The sequence below is a fragment of the Manis pentadactyla genome, chromosome 10 (assembly GCF_030020395.1).
Source record: "Manis pentadactyla isolate mManPen7 chromosome 10, mManPen7.hap1, whole genome shotgun sequence".
Classification (NCBI taxonomy): Eukaryota; Metazoa; Chordata; class Mammalia; order Pholidota; family Manidae; genus Manis; species Manis pentadactyla.
In genome coordinates, this window is record NC_080028.1 from 25,747,687 (window position 1) to 25,766,101 (window position 18,415).

An 18,415-nucleotide genomic window follows, 5' to 3' on the forward strand; every position below is an offset into this window, starting at 1 on the left:
CCTAGGCATTTGAGAAAATTTATCTATGATATGATGGATATTGTCCAACTGAACTTGAACAGTCTGAGAGAAATCAGACAAATTAAAACAACCCATTCCTGGGGACTGTTCACATCCCATATGTTCTTTTAACAGTAGATAGTCTGTAGTTGTAAGATTTTGGAGAGCTACAACTTGCACTTCTCCTAATTCTTGGTTGAGTTCCAACAGTATAGATCCAGTCAAATTTATTGTTTTCCTGTATGCACAGGTCAGCTTAGATATCTCCTTCTTCATTCCAATGACAAATCCAGGAACCAGTGGGATGAATGCAGCTACAACTGCAGCATTGCCTGGATCTTTGTTGAGGTTTTTTGATGATCATCTTCTGGTATGACTCTTCCAGAGAGTGCTGATGTTGGAAGTTCTTCTTCATATCGTATCTTAGTTCATTTTCGGGGTAGCCAAATTAGGCTTTGATCCTCTGTATAAACACAAACAGACCCTTTGCCCACACTTTGATATGCCCTTTATACCATTGTGTAGAACTCATTGGAGGTCACCACACAGGAACTGCTTTTTTTTTTTTTAAGAGAAAGGAATATTATCAGAAAAACGTACCTCCATAGCCAATCATCTGACACCCTTTAAGTGATCAAAATTAAGGATATTTAAAGCATGCATTAAATCATTGATTTACAGTTAGTTTTATCCTATCAGGGATTAATCCCCCTTTTCTTTCTTATCATTAATCTACACTTACATGAAGAATATTATGTTAACTAAGCTCTCCCCTATACCAGGTCCCCCCTATAAACCCCTTTACAGTCACTGTCCATCAGCATAGCAAAATGTTGTAGAATCACTACTTGTCTTCCCTGTGTTGTACAGCCCTCCCCTTTCTCCCTCCCCCCCATGCATGCTGATCTTAATACCCCCCTTCTTCTTCCCCCCCACTTATCCCTCCCTACCCACCCATCCTCCCCAGTCCCTTTCCCTTTGGTACCTGTTAGTCCATTCTTGGGTTCTGTGATTCCACTGCTGTTTTGTTCCTTCAGTTTTTCCTTTGTTCTTATATTCCACAGATGAGTGAAATCACTTGGCATTTCTCTTTCTCCGCTTGGCTTATTTCACTGAGCATAATACCCTCCAGCTCCATCCATGTTGCTGCAAATGGTAGGATTGCCCTCTTCCTATGGCTGAGTAGTATTCCATTGTGTATATGTACCACATCTTCTTTACCCATTCATCTATTGATGGACATTTAGGTTGCTTCCAATTCTTGGCTATTGTAAATAGTGTTGCGATAAACATAGGGGTGCATTGGTCTTTCTCAAACTTGATTGCTGCATTCTTAGGGTGAATTCCTAGGAGTGGAATTCCTGGGTCAAATGGTAAGTCTGTTTTGAGCATTTTGATGTACCTCCATACTGCTTTCCACAATGGTTGAACTAATTTACATTCCCACCAGCAGTGTAGGAGGGTTCACCTTTCTCCACAGCCTCGCCAACATTTGTTGTTGTTTGTCTTTTGGATGGCAGCCATCCTTACTGGTGTGAATTGGTACCTCATTGTAGTTTTAATTCGCATTTCTCTGATAATTAGCGATGTGGAGCATCTTTTCATGTGTCTGTTGGCCATCTGTATTTCTTTTTTGGAGAACTGTCTGTTCAGTTCCTCTGCCCATTTTTTAATTGGATTATTTGTTTTTTGTTTGTTGAGGTGTGTGAGCTCTTTATATATTTTGGACGTCAAGCCTTTATCAGATCTGTCATTTACAAATATATTCTCCCATACTGTAGGGATCCTTCTTGTTCTATTGATGGTGTCTTTTGCTGTACAGAAGCTTTTCAGCTTAATATAGTCCAACTTGTTCATTTTTGCTGTTGTTTTCCTTGCCCGGGGAGATATGTTCAAGAAGAGGTCACTCATGTTTATGTCTAAGAGGTTTTTGCCTATGTTTTTTTCGAAGAGTTTAATGGTTTCATGACTTACATTCAGGTCTTTGATCCATTTTGAATTTACTTTTGTATATGGGGTTAGACAATGGTCCAGTTTCATTCTCCTACATGTAGCTGTCCAGTTTTGCCAGCACCATCTGTTGAAGAGACTGTCATTTCACCATTGTATGTCCATGGCTCCTTTATCAAATATTAATTTACCATATATGTTTGGGTTAATGTCTGGAGTCTCTAGTCTGTTCCACTGGTCTGTGACTCTGTTCTTGTGCCAGTACCAAATTGTCTTGATTACTATGGCTTTATTGTAGAGCTTGAATTTGGGGAATGAGATCTCCCCTACTTTATTCTTCTTTCTCAGGATTGCTTTGGCTATTCGGGGTCTTTGGTGGTTCCATATGAATTTTTGAATTATTTGTTCCAGTTCATTGAAGAACGTTGCTGGTAGTTTCATAGGGATTGCATCAAATCTGTATATTGCTTTGGGCAAGATGGCCATTTTGATGATATTAATTCTTCCTAGCCACGAGCATGGGATGAGTTTCCATCTGTTAGTGTCCCCTTTAATTTCTTTTAAGAGTGACTTGTAGTTTTCAGAGTATAAGTCTTTCACTTCCTTGGTTAGGTTTATTCCTAGGTATTTTATTTTTTTTGATGCAATTGTGAATGGAGTTGTTTTCCTGATTTCTCTTTCTGTTGGTTCATTGTTAGTATATAGGAAAGCCACAGATTTCTGTGTGTTAATTTTGTATCCTGCAACTTTGCTGTATTCCGATATCAGTTCTAGTAGTTTTGGGGTGGAGTCTTTAGGGTTTTTTATGTACAGTATCATGTCATCTGCAAATAGTGACAGTTTAACTTCTTCTTTACCAATCTGGATTCCTTGTATGTTTTTGTTTTGTCTGATTGCCGTGGCTAGGACCTCCAGTACTATGTTAAATAACAGTGGAGAGAGTGGGCATCCCTGTCTAGTTCCCGATCTCAGAGGAAAAGCTTTCAGCTTCTCACTGTTCAGTATAATGTTGGCTGTGGGTTTATGATATATGGCCTTTATTATGTGAGGTACTTGCCCTCTATTCCCATTTTGCTGTATAATATTCTTTAAATCAATCAACATCATACACCACATTAACAAAAAGAAGTATTAAAAGCCATATAATCATCTCAAGAGATGCTGAAAAAAGCATTTGACAAATTTCAACATCCATTCATGATAAAAATTCTCAAAAAAATGGATATAGAGGGTACGTACCTCAAAATAATAAAGGCCATGTACATAAACCCACAGTTAACATCATACTCAATGGCAAAAAGCTGAAAGCTTTTCCTCTAAGATCAAAAACAAAACAAGAATGTCCACTCTCATCACTTTTTTTTATTTGTTTGATTTTTATACATGATTTATATGTGAATCCCACATTTCTCCCTTATTACTATTATTATTTTTTAAAATAAAATGCTGAAGTGGTAGGTAGATGTAAGATAAAGGTAGAAAACATAATTTAGTGCTGTAAGAGGGCAAATGCAGATGATCAGGTCTGTGACTATAGACTAAGTATTAATCCAAGCTAGACAAGGGTAACAAAACATCCACAGATGCAGAAGATTTCTCTCAAAACAGGGGGTGTGAGGTTCTAAGCCTCCCCTCTGTTGGTCCCCAATTTCTCTCCTGATGGCCACCCTGCAACTGTGCCTGTCTTAGGTTGTTCCTCCCTTGAGGAATCTTACCCGTCTCTGGCTAACCAGTCATCTTCCGGGGCCATACAGGGAAATGTAAAGTTGGTAAGTGAGAGAGAAGCAATATTCTTTGAAAAGGTTAGCTTTTTACTTCTTTGCAGATTTATGTCCTGTGGCTTCTATGCCCAGCATTTGTCTTGAGGTATCTTTTCCACTTGGAAGAATTACGATACTCAGTAATTTTCTATATGAGGCACTAATTCTACTAAAAGGTTGTAATTAGGAAGGAAGAAGAAAAGCTATAGAAGTAGCAGACAGAAGAAAGCATGGGAAGATTGATTATTTCTTTGACATATCTTCTTGTAGAGTAACATAAGCATGTAGAGGTTTTAAACTACTAATTAAATTGCGCACATACATTAATATAATAGGAATACAGCTACATAACAAAAGCAGACCTACAATTACCAGCCATATCCAGTGAAACCAAGAAAACCAGTTAGGTACCCTAGGCATTTGTGAAAACTTATCAATGATATGATGGATATTGTCTAACTGAATTTGAATAGTTTGAGAAAAATCAGACAAATTAAAATAACACATTCCTGGGAACTGTTCACATCCCATGTGTTCTTTTAACAGTAGATAGTCTATAGTCTCACGATTTTGGAGCACTGCAACTTGCCACTCTCATCACTTTTATTCAACATAGTACTGGAGGTCCTAGCCAAAGCAATCAGACAAGATAAAGGATAAAAGGCATCCACATTTGTAAGGAAAAAGTAAAACTATCACTATTTGCAGAAGATATGATGTTATACATGTTTAAGAACTCCACCAAAAACTACTAGAACTAATAATTGGATTCAGCAAAGTTGCAGGATACAAAATTAATAGACAGAAATCTCCTGCATTCCTACACAACAAACAATGAACTAGCAGAAAGAGAAATCAGGAAAACAATTCGACTTACATTGTATCAAATGGAATAAAATACCTAGGAATAAACCTAACTAAGGATGTGAAAGACCTATACTCTGAAGACTAAGAAACTCATGAGAGAAATTAAGAAGACACAAATAAATGGAAATCTATCCTATGCACATGGATACAAACAATTAATATTGTCAAAATGGGCCATCCTGCCCAAAGCAATTTACAAACTCAATGCACACCCTATAAAAATACCAATGGCATTTTTCGATGAGCTAGAGCAAATAATCCTAAAATTCATATGGAACCACAAAAGACCCCAGTAGCCAAAGAAATCCTGAGAAAGAACAAAGCTGGGGGTATTACACTCCCAGGCTTCAAGCTATTCTACAAAGGTACAGTAATCAAAACAGTATGGTACTGGCACAAGAACAGCTCCAAAGATAAATGGAACAGAATAGAGAGCCCAGATATAAACCCATGTACATATGGTTACTTAATATACGATAAAGGAGTTATGAATATGCAGTGGGGAAAAAAGTCTCTTCAACAACTGGTGTTGGGAAACTAGACAGTTACATGCAAGAGAATGAAACTGGACTACTGCCTAACTCCATACACAAAGTAAACTCAAAATGGATCAGACCTGAATGTAAGACATGGAACCATAAAATTCTTAGAAGTAAACATAGGCAAAAATCTCTTGGGCATAACCATGAGTAATTTTCTCCTGGACACGTCTCAGGCAAGGGAAACAATAAAAAATGAACAAGTGGGACTATGTCAAACTGAAAACCTTCAGTACAGCAAAGGACACCATCAGCAGAACAAAAAGGCATCCTACAGTATGCAAGAATATATTGTCTGATAAGGGGTTAACATCCAAAATATATAAAGAACTTAAATGCCTCAACACCAAAAAAAGAACCCAATAAAAACATGGGCAGAGGACCTGAACAGACACTTCTCTAAAGAAGAAATACAGATGGAAACAGGCCCATAATAAGATGCTCCATATGGCTAATCATCAGGGAAATACAAATTAAAACCACAATGAGTTATCACCTCACACCAGTCAGAATGGCCGCTCTCCAAAAGACAAGAAATAAGAAGTGTTGGTGAAGATGTGAAACCCCTGTGCACTATTGGTGGGATTGTCAGTTGGTGCAGCCACTGTGGAAAGCAGTATGGAGGTTCCTCAAAAAACTAAAAATAGAATACCATTCAACCAAGTAATTCCACTTCTAGGAATTTACCCAAAGAAAACAAAATCCCTGATTTGAAAAGATATACACACACCTATAATTATTGCCACATTATTTACAATAGCAAAGATACGGAAGTAACCTAAGTGTCCATCAGTATATGAATTGATAAAAAAGATGTGGTATCTATATGTGATGGAATATTATGCATCCATAAAATGAAAGAAATCCTGCCATTTGTAACAATATGGATGGATTAGAGCGTATTATACTAAGTGAAATAAACCAGGTGGAGAAAGACAAATACATATGATTTCACTCATTTGTGGAATATAAAAACAAAACAAAATGAAATGAACAAATAGCAGTAGACATAGATGCTGAGAAGTGACTAGTGGTTACTATATTGGAGGTGGGTGGAAGGGTGAGGGGATAAAGGGGCACAAAAATTCTCAATAATAAATAAAAGTTGTTTAGGGGGATTGTAGTACAGCAAGGAGAATATAGCCAATGATTCTGTAACATCTTCCTATGTTGACAGATAGTAACTGCACTAGTGGGGGTGAGGATTTAATAATAGTGGTAACTGTTGAACAACTGTGTTGTATACTCGAAACTAATGAAAGATTGTATATCAACTACACTTCAACTAAAAAATAAATAAATAAACGACCATGTGGAAAACCTGCTTATAAAAAAATGTGATAGTTGAAACAAAGTAACTCAATAAATGAGAGTAACAACTCAAGAGATATACTTTAAAAATAAATTATTGAGCTGGGAGATCAATTTTGAGGAACTCTGCTGAGTCAATACCCAGAAAGGATAAAGTGATGGAAAATATATAAGAAAAATGAAGAGATAAGGATGGTAGACATAGAAATGCCAACATACATTGTAACAGAATTCTGGGAAGATGAAAACAGAAGGGAGGAAATGTTTGAAGGGATGACAGAATTTATCTGATTAAGGAATTTTTCTTTCAGCATGGTTGTCCTTGGTGCCAAACAAGATTAAGAAAAAAACACCTAAATGCATTATATTGAAATTTATAACAAGGTAAAGTATTTTTTTATGGGAGTGTACCATAAAAAAAAATAGAGACTCCGAAGGTTTATCATATAAAGACCGTTTTGGAAAAAAAACTGTAATAGGAGGAAAATAAATATAGAAGAATGATACAAGATAAAGAGAGGATTACTTAGAAATATTTGTTGTCACACAAAATGGAATTCAAGACCAAAAGAACAAACGATAAAGAGGGACATTGTTTGGTGGAAAATGGGATCAAGTTCAATAAAGCATAATGACTGTGAACCTCTCTCCAATAAATAAAACAGCTGGGCAGAACTGTGGGAGAAAACAGCAGATACAATTGTTGTTGGATATTTCGCATATCCTTGGCAGAAACTGTTAGGTCAAGCAGACCAAAAAACAAAACACACACACACAAACACATATGGATTGTTTGCAAAAGGAATTAATAAACGTGGAACAAATAGTGAATCCATACTCTTTCCAAGCAACCATGGAACAATCAACAAAAGTTAATCACAAACCTTAATAAAGTACAGTTATCATCTTACCAACCATGTTGTAATAAAATTAGAAATCACTAACAAAAGGCTGTTAACCATCATTCTTTATGTCTGAAAACTAAAATATATTCTTAGCTAAAGTAATTCTTGGATTAAAGCAGAAATTATAAGGAGCATTAAAAAATGCTTAGAATTGAAACCACTGGAAATGCTACATGAAAGATACCAGGAAGTACCAAGAAGACAGTTTATAGCTTTAAATACATTTGTTAGAAAAGAATAAATTAAAAGAAAAATAGTTAAATTCTTAATTTACAAAATTGGGAAAATAATCTACTAAGTTGAGTAAAGTAAAAGATATAAAAAGGGGCAGAAATAAAAAAAAGAAAACTAATAAACTAGTGATGGATTATTTAAAAAGATGAACAAAATAGACACAACTCTAGCATGACGGATCAAGTGAAAAACTGAAGGATCTATGGGGTTTCACATGAAATATACTTAAGCACAATGAACAATAAATATTTCACAAGGATGCATGTGTTATTCAAGGATTCACATCAGACATTTTGAGGTGGGTGTCTAGGTATATAAAAAATGGGAGTGAGATCAGTGATTACAGTGATCACTGTAAATAAAGAGAAGGATCTTACATAGATATACGGGGGCAAATTTCCATGGCATCACATACAATGCAGACTCATTCAGTAATTGGTGTGAGGCAATTGGGGTGAAAAAAATAATAAAGTTAAGTTCTTCTTCACCACCTACAGTAATTTTTTTTCAGGTGGATTAAAAAGTTTGATGTCAAAATGAAGTCAGTAGTTAAATAAATATATAATTATCTTAATTTTGAGAAGGACTTTTTAAGCAAAATGCAGCAAGAAAAAAGAAAAAGGATGCTTTGATTGCATTAAAATAAGACCTTTAAAAAAATAGAACCTTTTTGTCCATCAAAGAGATATTTTAGAAATTAGATTCAAAAAACAAATAGGAAAGAATATTTGCAACAAAAAGTACAAAAAAGAAATATCCACAATATATTAAATGTTTGTGCAAATAAATAAAACACAAAATAAACCTTATTAAATGTTTCAGCAATTCAAAAATCAAAAAAATTTCAGCAATCCATAAAGAAAATTAAATTCCCTAATAAACATGAAAAACTACTCAATCTCAGTAGTAATGTAAAAAATACAAATTAAAACAGAAATTTTCCATCTACCAAATAAGCAAGCTAACAATCTCAAACACTTCTTCTAGGAATATAAAATTCCCACTTCCTGGAAAGCAATTTCTCATTGCATGGCAAGAGACTTAAATTTTCATATATTGTGATTGAGTAATTCCTCTTCTAAGCATCTATCCTTAGTAAAAAAAAAAAAAAAAAAAAACCTATATATTCACCAAAATGGGAATACTAAATTTGATATAACCATACTATAACAGGAAGCCCTGAGGATGTAGCCTCTGCATCCCCTGGCCCTGCAACACAGGAGGGATTCAACAAATGATTGTTAAATGACTCTGGAATTCAATGTGGCAGTTAAAAAAAATGAGTTCAAATTATGACACAGCTAGATCTCTTATACATGTTGTTAAGTGAAGAAAACAGATGGACAACAGGAGATACAGGATGATCCCACTGATATAAAACTAAAACCAGCTTCAAAACAAAAAAGACTCTTTCTCTCTCTTGCTCCATCTGCCCTCCTCTCTGCCCCTACTCTGTGTGTGTGTGTGTGTGTGCGTAAATGTATAGACAAATATATGAAAAGGTACACACATCAAGCCAATAAGACTGATTCTGTTTGGGAAGGAGACGGGGTTGGACCATGAAAGGGGGACTTTGTATTATCTGAAGGGTTTTAGATATAAATATGTTCTCAGATTAATAGCATACTTTAAAAAAGAATGTTTCCTACAGGATGTGTAGGCAAAGATGTCTATGATAGCATCATTTGTAATAATGAATGAAAAGTTGAAATAACCCCTTAGGAGAATAGATACATGTTAGCTATGGAATGTCACACAGGCAAAATAAGTCCTTTTTTTTTTTTTTTGTAGATAATTATTTTTTATTGAAGGGTAGTTGACACACAGTATTACATTCGTTTCAGGTGTACAACACAGTGATTCAACATTTATATACCTGATAATTCTAGGCACCAGCTATCACCATACCAAGTTGTTACAATATTTTGACTATATTCCTTATGCTATAATAAGTCCTTTTTTTGAAGAAGAGTTGACAGGATATGAAATGGTACGTTATTTAGTGAAAACAACAGCAAGAACAAAGATTCAATGCAAAAAATATAGACTCACCTTGCAAGACACACTAAAGAAAGCTGTCTAAGCTGAGCGGCCTGCATGCGCCGGCAACCGTGGGGCCAGAGGGGCCCGAGTGAGGCCCGCGCACACCTGCGGCGGTGCCAGAGGGAGCAGCCACGCTCCCAGCAGCCGACCGGAATCCCAGCCCGACGCACAGCAGCCCAGGCCAGACTCAAAAGCCACTTCTGGCACACAGCTACCCAGCAGGGGCTCCACTATCGTGAAAGAGTGCACCTAGTGTGCCTGCCACTCCCTGCAGGGCTCCCGCCTACAGCAGCTTAGGGGATTAACCCGGTGGCTGCTCCAGGAGTGTGGGTAACCGACACAGGCAGCAGAGAAGGGCAAGGCATCCAGCAAGCAGGAAAGGACTTTCTTCTCCCATCTGACACACCTGCAACCTGCCTACAGCCACCGCTATTATCATGAAAAGGCAGAAAAATTTAGTCCAGTCCAAAATAGTCCAGACAACCCTTGAGAGAGGATCTGCAGAGACAGACCTAACCAGTCTCCCTGAAAAAGAATTCAAAATAAAAAACATAAACATGCTAATGAATCTGCAGAGAAATATGCAAGAGCTAAAGGAGCAAGTACAGAGGGAGACTACAGAAATAAAACAATCTCTGGAAGGACTTAAAAGCAGAATGGATGGGATGCAAGAGGCCATTAATGGAATAGAAACCAGAGAATAGGAACGCATAGAAGCTGATGCAGAGAGAGATAAAAGGATCCCCAGAAATGAAACAATATTAAGAGAACTGTGTGACCAATCCAAATGGAACAATATCCACATTATAGGGGTACCAGAAGAAAAAGAGAAAGAAAAAGGGATAGAAAGTGTCTTTGAAGAAATAATTGCTGAAAACTTCCCCAAACTGGGGGAGGAAATAGTTGCTCAGACCATGGAAACACACAGAACTCCCAACAGAAGGGACCCAAAGAGGACAACACCAAGACACATAATAATTACAATGGCAAAGATCAAGGACAAGGACAGAGTTTTAAAGGCAGCCAGAGAGAGAAAAAGGGTCACCTACAAAGGAAAACCCATCAGGCTATCATCAGACTTCTCAACAGAAACCCTACAGGCCAGAAGAGAATAGCATGATATATTTAAGGCAATGAAACAGAGGGGCCTTGAACCAAGGATATTGTATCCAGCACGATTATCATTTAAATATAAAGGAGGGATTAAACAATTCCCAGACAAGGAAAAGTTGAGGGAATTTCCCTCCCACAAACCACCTCTACAGGGTATTTTAGAGGGACTGCTCTAGATGGGAGCACTCCTAAAAAAGAGCACAGAACAAAACACCCAATATATGAAGAATGGAGGAGGAGGAAAAAGAAGAGAGAGAAATAATCATCAGACTGTGTTTATAATAGCTCAATATACGAGTTAAGTTAGGAAGGTAGTAAAGAAGCTAACCTTGAACCTTTGGTAACCACGAATCTAAACCCTGCAGTGGCAATAAGTACATATCTTTCAATAATCACCCTAAATGTAAATGGACTGAATGCACCAATCAAAATACACAGAGTAATAGAATGGATAAAAAACTAAGATCCATCTATATGCTGCTTACAAGAGACTCACCTCAAACCCAAAGACATGCACAGATTAAAAAGGGATGGAAAAAGATATTTCATGCAAACAATAGGGAGAAAAAAGCAGGTGTTGCAGTACTAGTATCAGACAAAATAGATTTCAAAACAAAGAAAGTAACAAGAGATAAAGAAGGACATTACATAATGATAAAGGGCTCAGTCCAACAAGAAGATATAACCATTATAAACATATATGCACCCAATACAGGAGCACCAACATATATGAAACAAATACTAACAGAATTAAAGGAGGAAATAGAATGCAATGCATTCATTTTGGGATACTTCAACACACCAATCACTCCAAAGGACAGATATACCAGACAGAAAACAAGTAAGGACACAGAGGCACTGAACAACACACTATAACAGATGGGCCTAATAGACATCTATAGAACTCTACACTCAAAAGCAACAGGATACACATTCTTCTCAAGTGCACATGGAACATTCTCCAGAATAGACCACATACTAGACCACAAAAAGAGCCTCAGTAAATTCCAAAAGATTGAAATTCTACCAACCAACTTTTCAGACCACAAAAGTATAAAACTAGAAATAAATTGTACAAAGAAAGCAAAAAGGCTCACAAACACATGGAGGCTAAACAACATGCTCCTAAATAATCAATGGATCAATGACCAAATTAAATTGGAGATCCAGCAATATACGGAAACAAATGACAACAACAGCACAAAGCCCCAACTTCTGTGGGACGCAGCTAAAGCAGTCTTAAGAGGAAAGTATGCAGCAATCCAGGCATGTTTAAAGAAGGAAGAACAATCCCAAATGAATAGTTTAGTGTCACAATTACTGAAATTGGAAAAAGAAGAACAAATGAGGCCTAAGATCAGCAGAAGGAGGGACATAATAAAGATCAGAGAAGAAATAAATAAAATTGAGAAGAATAAAACACTAGAAAAAATCTATGAAACTAAAAGCTGGTTCTTTGAGAAAATAAACAAAATAGATAAGCCTCTAGCCAGACTTATTAAGAAAAAAAGAGAATCAACACACATCAACAGAATTAGAAACGAGAAAGAAAAAATCACAACGGACCCCACAGAAATTCAAATAATTATTAGAGGATACTACGAAAACCTATATGCTAACAAGCTGGAAAACCTAGGAGAAATGGACAACTTCCTAGAAAAATACAACCTTCCAAGACTGACCCAGAAAGAAACAGAAAATCTAAACAGACAAAATGCCAGCAACGAAATTGAGGTGGTAATCAAAAAACTACCCAAGAACAAAACCCCCGGGCCAGATGGATTTACCTTGGAATTTTATCAGACATACAGAGAAGACATAATACCCATTCTCCTTAAAGTTTTCCAAAAAATAGAAGAGGAGGGAATACTCCCAAACTCATTCTATGAAGCCAACATCACCCTAATACCAAAACCAGGCAAAGACCCCACCAAAAAAGAAAACTACAGACCAATATCCCTGATGAACATAGATGCAAAAATACTCAACAAAATATTAGCAAACCAAATTCAAAAATATATCAAAAGGATCATACACCATGACCAAGTGGGATTCATTCCAGGGATGCAAGGATGGTTCAATATTCGAAAATCCATCAACATCATCCACCACATCAACAAAAAGGACAAAAACCACACGATCATGTCCATAGATGCCGAAAAACCATTCGACAAAATTCAACATCCATTCATGATAAAAACTCTCAACAAAATGGGCATAGAGAGCAAGTACCTCAACATAATAAAGGCCATATATGATAAACCAACAGCTAACATCATACTGAACAGCGAGAGGCTGAAAGCTTTTCCTCTGAGATCGGAAACAAGACAGGGATGCCCACTCTCCCCACTGTTATTCAACATAGTACTGGAGGTCCTAGCCCTGGCAATTAGACAAAACAAAGAAATAAAAGGAATCCAGATTGATAAAGAAGTCAACCTGTTACTATTTGCAGATGACATGATATTCCACATAAAAAACCCTAAAGACTGCACTCCAAAACTACTAGAACTAATATCGGAATTCAGCAAAGTTGCAGGATACAAAACTAACACACAGAAATGTGTTGCTTTCCTATACACTAACAATGAACCAACTGAAAGAGAAATCAGGAAAAGAACTCCATTCACAATTGCATCAAAAAGAATAAAATACCTAGGAATAAACCTAACCAAGGAAGTGAAAGACCTATACCCTGAAAACTACAAGACACTCTTAAGAGAAGTTAAAGAGGACACTAACAAATGGAAACTCATCCCATGCTCCTGGCTAGGGAGAATTGATATCGTCAAAATGGCCATCCTGCCCAAAGCAACATACAGATTCGATGCAATCCCTATCAAATTACCAACAGCATTCTTCAATGAACTGGAACAAATAGTTCCAAAATTCATATGGAAACGCCAAAGACCCCGAATAGCCAAAGCAATCCTGAGAAGGAAGAATAAAGTGGGGGGGATCTCGCTCCCCAACTTCAAGCTCTACTACAAAGCCACAGTAATCAAGACAATTTCGTACTGTCACAAGAACAGAGCCACAGACCAGTGGAACAGAATAAAGACTCCAAACATTAACCCAAACATACATGGTCAATTAATATATGATAAAGGAGCCATGGACATACAATGGTGAAATGACAGTCTCTTCAACAGATGGTGCTGGCAAAACTGGACAGCTACATGTAAGAGAATGAAACTGGATGACTGTCTAACCCCATACACAAAAGTAAATTCAAAATGGATCAAGGACCTGAATGTAAGTTATGAAACCATAAAACTCTCAGAAAAAAACATAGGCAAAAATCTCTTAGACATAAACATGAGTGACTTCTTCATGAACATATCTCCCCGGGCAAGGGAAACAAAAGCAAAAATGAACAGGTGGGACTATATCAAGCTGAAAAGCTTCTGTACAGCAAAGGACACCATCAATAGACAAAATGGTATCCTACAGTATGGGAGAATATATTCATAAATGATGGATCCAATAAAGGGTTGACATCCGAAATATATAAAGAGCTCACACACCTCAACAAACAAAAAGCAAATAATCCAATTAAAAAATGGCAGAGGAGCTGAACAAACAGTTCTCCAAAGAAGAAATTCAGATGGCCAACATGAAAAGATGCTCCACATCACTTGTCATAAGATAAATGCAAATTAAAACTACAATGAGATATCACCTCACACCAGTAAGGATCGCCACCATCCAAAAGACAAACAACAACAAATGTTGGCGAGGTTGTGGAGAAAGGGGAACCCTCCTACACTGCTGGTGTGAATGTAAATTAGTTCAACCGTTGTGGAAAGCAGTATGGAGGTTCCTCAAAATGCTCAAAATAGAAATACCATTTGACCCAGGAAATCCACTTCTAGGAATTTACCCTAAGAATGCAGCATCCCAGTTTGAAAAAGACAGATGCACCCCTATGTTTATTGCAGCACTATTTACAATAGCCAAGAAATGGAAACAACCTAAGTGTCCATCGGTAGATGAATGGATAAAGAAGATGTGGTACATATACACAATGGAATATTATTCAGCCATAAGAAGAAAACAAATCCTACCATTTGCAACAACATGGATGGAGCTAGAGGGTATTATGCTCAGTGAAATAAGCCAGGCGGAGAAAGACAAGTACCAAATGATTTCACTCATATGTGGAGTATAAGAACAAAGAAAAACTGAAGGAACAAAACAGCAGCAGAATCACAGAACCCAAGAAAGGACTAACAGTTACCAAAGGGAAAGGGACTGGGGAGGATGGTTGGGAAGGGAGGGATAAGGGCAGGAAAAAGAAAGGGGGCATTACAATTAGCATGTATAATGTGAGGGGGGGCACGGGAAGAGCTCTACAACACAGAGAAGACAAGTAGTGATTCTACAGCATCTTACTATGCTGAAGGACAGTGACTGTGAAGGGGTATGTGGAGGGGACTTGGTGAAGGGGGTAGCCTAGTAAACATAATGTTCTTCATGTAATTGTAGATTAATGATACCAAAATTAAAAAAAGAATATTTCCATCATCCCCTCCCAAAAATTAATAATAATAAACAGGGTTGCACTACTGGCTCTGTTTCATTACTGAATGATTTCAGACACAGAGTCTTGATGCCAGAGCAGCTGAAGGTAGCAGAGCAACTGGCCAGTGGGTGGAATAGTAATGATAGGGCATTTTATTTTCAGTCAAGGAATTCTTAAGTTTTGTAGTGTTGAATCCTGAATTTAAAACTCTTAGCTAAACCCGGGACTTGGTTAAACATTAAATAATCAAACTTTTATTTCAACTGTATTAACTAGAGAACTAAAATACAAGTGAAGGCACGCACTGGGAAAGCAGAGATTTGGTATTACATGACTGAGTACACACACTCTTTTTTAACGTCCTGCTTTGCTTGTGTGTGTGTGTGTGTGTGTGACACATCGACAAAATAAATAAATAAAAGAACTGGTGAGGATCCATGAGTCACTGAGAACATTTAAAACTATTTGGCTCCCCCAGGAGACATCCAGATAGTCAGTGAATGATTCAGCATGGGAAATAACTGGTAAGAGCAAATGCCAAACGGTGACGGGATCTGAAGGAGACATCAGTGGTGGGGGAAAAGTGGGACCTTTATTTGCATCTGAGAGTTTAAAAAATATTATCTCAGGGGATTAGTGTAGGTCTGACCCCAATCTGCTTGTTCTAAAGGTAGCTCATAAGGTATAGCTGAAAAAGAATGGTAAGAAGCATTAGCTACTCTTTGCTAATCCAAAATGAGCCTTGTCAATAAACCTCTCATGGGGGTCTTAGGTTGGGATTCTATCTTTAGTATGGAATCACAAACAACTTTACCTGCACACTTCTACTCAGAACAGTTTTTTTTCCCCTTTGGCTTATGACATAGCATGCAAGCCCTGTTAAGAAGTTTCAATAATTTCTGATGCCTGCAACATTCACACACCCAGTTCTGTTCTTCTCTTATAAAACAATGCCTTCCAAAGCTGTTTGGGTGATGAGTACCTGCAAGGTCATGCCCACATCCCTGGATAGCATCTTAGATGGTGTCTTACATGTGCCCTGGAAGACACCGTAAATACGGCTCGGTGCTGTTGACTATCCAAGCAGGAGTAAATTTCAAACTCTAAACAGTAAAGGCATGCCACTTTGAACCAATGCAGGGCTCCTTTCTAAAGAACCCAAAGTGATTAAAGGAAAAAAAAAATCTGCCTGAATGAATCATGCCTCAAAACTCCCATAGGACAGAGAATTAGTGCTATGTGTTGAATGCTTACTTCTTCCTTGTGGCAGGAGTTCTTCAAAGCATTTATTAGCTGTGTCACTTCAGGTAAATTATGTATTCTCTGTGAGCCTCAGTTCATCTATAAAATAGGGACAATGCCTTCCTCAGGAATCACAAACCCAGCTATGCACAGGTAGCTACATAAGTAGAGGGAGCTGTGTGTAAGCACTTGAGCAATTACTGGGTGAGATGTACCTGGCATTCCTGGTGGCCTTCCTACTAACCTCGCCTCTTTTCTATAGACAGATCCCTTCCAGGCTCCCTTGCAACTAGGGTATTGGCAACAAGAGCCAGTCTTGGCTATGTGTGAGTTCAGGGGAAAGTCAGCTAGGTTTTTGGTTTTTTGTTTTTTTTTAAAACAGGTTTTCCTTTATAAGAAAAAGAGACCCATGGGAAGACATGCACTCCTCTTCTGGACATGTAAGTGTCAGCATGTGACATGTGAGCCTTTTGGAGGCATTGCGGAGGCTTTGGGAAACATATTTTAATATGTCAGAGAGGAAAGGTCGAAAAAGTGAGGTGGGGAGGAGCAGCAGTCCTTAACAACATTTTTGTGCCCCTGTATTAACCTGGGAACTACCCTACCTTGGATTTGTTAACTTAATTGAAGCAACTATTAGTTGTCTATTTGTATTTCACACCGAAATCATCCCCATTGTACTGTGGCACACTCCCGAAGTGCATTCCTCATCTAAAGAAGTTGGTGGCACTCAGCTCTTGCTGGTTGCTGCCAGATGAGGATTTTTCAAGGACCAGGAATCCAGATTTTTCTATGAACTCCTGATTTTTAAATGTTGGCTCAAGTTAAAGAAATATATGCAGGCCAAACAAAACACATATGGGGGCCAAGTTCATCCCAAAGGCTGACAATTTTCAACCCCTGAACTACCTCAGAGAGTTGTAAGAACTAAATTAAATGAGTTTAAAATAAGATCACTAATCATAGTAGCAAACACTCACACAGTGCTTACCATGTTCCAGGCACGATTCTGCTGGCTTTCCCAATCTAGTCCTCAGATGTAACCAATCTCACCACAATCTTAAGGGGAGATGTAATTTTACCTCCACTTCACAGATAAAGAAGGTAAAGAAAAGAGAAGTTAAGTAATTTGTCCTGGCCACATAGTCACGACAAAATGGAACAGCTATTTGAACCCAGACCCAGAAAATCTAGCTCCAGACTTCACTTCTCTGAATGCACTGTGCTTTGAGACAATTTGGGGAATAGGATTGGGGATATTCTGATGCAAAAGAGCATAACTGGATATTTTATATTAATGAAAGTTGTCGTTTTGAGGCACATTTGGTGCCTCAAAAGCTGCTGTGACGTTCAGAGAGGTTATCAATATCATAATAAACAATCTACATGGTCTCGTTTGGGAGGTGGAACAGGAATGACAACATCCTGTGCTCAGCTGCTTGGTCACCCAACAACAGGCTGCACTGAAGACAGTGAGACATCACATGTTTAGAGAAGACCCCCGCCTCCCGTGGTCACTGCCACACTCCCCACCAAGGCTCCTGGGGGGTGTGGACTGCATGGGCCAGTGGGCGGGTGGATGGGTGAGTAGGTAGGTGGATGCATGGATGGACGGTTGGATGGATTCCCTTTCCAGAAGTATTCACACATCTGCGTATAGCCAGAGACACTGCTACTTCAACTCTACCCTGAGAGTCGATCCCAAAATGGATTGCAAAGTAAACTAGAGTCTCAAAACTAAATTCCTTGGATGTAATGAACAACTATAGTGTTTAATTTGTCTTAACTAAACATTCCCTGAAATCAGACTCTTAAATACATTATTCCATCGAGAGAAATACCTCCAGAAATGTTTGTAACAACATTGATGGGGGAGGTGGTGTGGAGGAAAGCCATTCGCCCAAATGTCCAGCAATAGAAAAGTAA

General features: G+C 37.8%; 1 protein-coding gene across 1 annotated transcript in view; it reads right to left on the minus strand.

The window, feature by feature from the left end:
* Positions 1-17,633, minus strand: part of CRADD (CASP2 and RIPK1 domain containing adaptor with death domain) — a 221,315-nt gene extending 203,682 nt beyond the window's left edge. Inside the window, exon 1 of the mRNA XM_057486511.1 lies at positions 17,481-17,633. The gene's annotated coding sequence lies outside the window, so the exon portion shown is untranslated. The remainder of the gene's footprint in view (positions 1-17,480) is intronic.
* Positions 17,634-18,415: the final 782 nt, after the last annotated feature.